Raw genomic sequence first — 1,002 nt, forward strand, 5'->3', positions numbered from 1 at the left:
CAGCGTTGCCAAAGCGACAATTAAGTAGATCCGGAGATCCCGCATGTTCGGCATGTTTGACCGCGCGCCGTCGAGTTTTGAGTCACATTCAAGAGACTTCTACCTATTTCTTGAATAATGATTTTGAATTGAATCGAGTTGATCAAAAAAAAATTTTGCACCAAAAAGTGCAAAAATATCACCTCTACACTGAGGTATACTTTCAGGGCCGGATTGAGGGGGTGGCCACATGGGCCGCGGCCCATGGCGGCAAATCTATAGGGGGCGGCAAATTTTGCAATTTTTTTAAGTAACGGTATTATTGAAATTCGGAATTAAAAAAAAATTACAAACGAGGAGGGCGACAAAATCTCTAATTTTCTGAGAGTATAGTAATTTCTACTTTTGTCGACTTTCAGTCATACAAGAGACAGCACCTAGAAACCAAACACGCAATTTGGCCTCGAACGGCGCGACTTACCTAGAGAGAAATGCTGACGAGGACTTGAGATGAAAAGGAGAAAGCCCTCGGCGCGTCGATCGGCATGTAACACATATTAGCGCCTACAAGACTGCACGAATACTTCACGCATTGCATCAAACACAGTGCGGTCATTGCGGACAGCGTGAAACGGATAGCGCCTACAAGAATGCATGAATACCTCACGCATTGCGGCAAACACAGTGCTATCAGCGTGAGACGCATAGCGCCTACAAGACTGCGTGAATACTTCACGCATTGCGTCGAACACAGTGCGGTCTGCGAGGCGCGGCGGCGGAAGTTAAAATCATTAATCCACATTTATGTTTGTTCTTTCATACTTTTTTCGTTCATTTCTTATGAATGGAATGCCTTGTCCACACAGAGATAGGTTTGCGAAACTTAACTTTCGCGCAAAGTTCCGTGAACTTTTGCTAGTAGTGTTGACAGGGCTTTCCCAAAAAATGTGTTCAACACCAGTAAACGCGTCATATGCACCCCTCCCCCGCTCATTATGATGGTTTTCATAGATGTTTCAAAAC

The sequence above is a fragment of the Bemisia tabaci genome, chromosome 7, assembly GCF_918797505.1.
Source record: "Bemisia tabaci chromosome 7, PGI_BMITA_v3".
NCBI classification, from domain to species: domain Eukaryota; kingdom Metazoa; phylum Arthropoda; class Insecta; order Hemiptera; family Aleyrodidae; genus Bemisia; species Bemisia tabaci.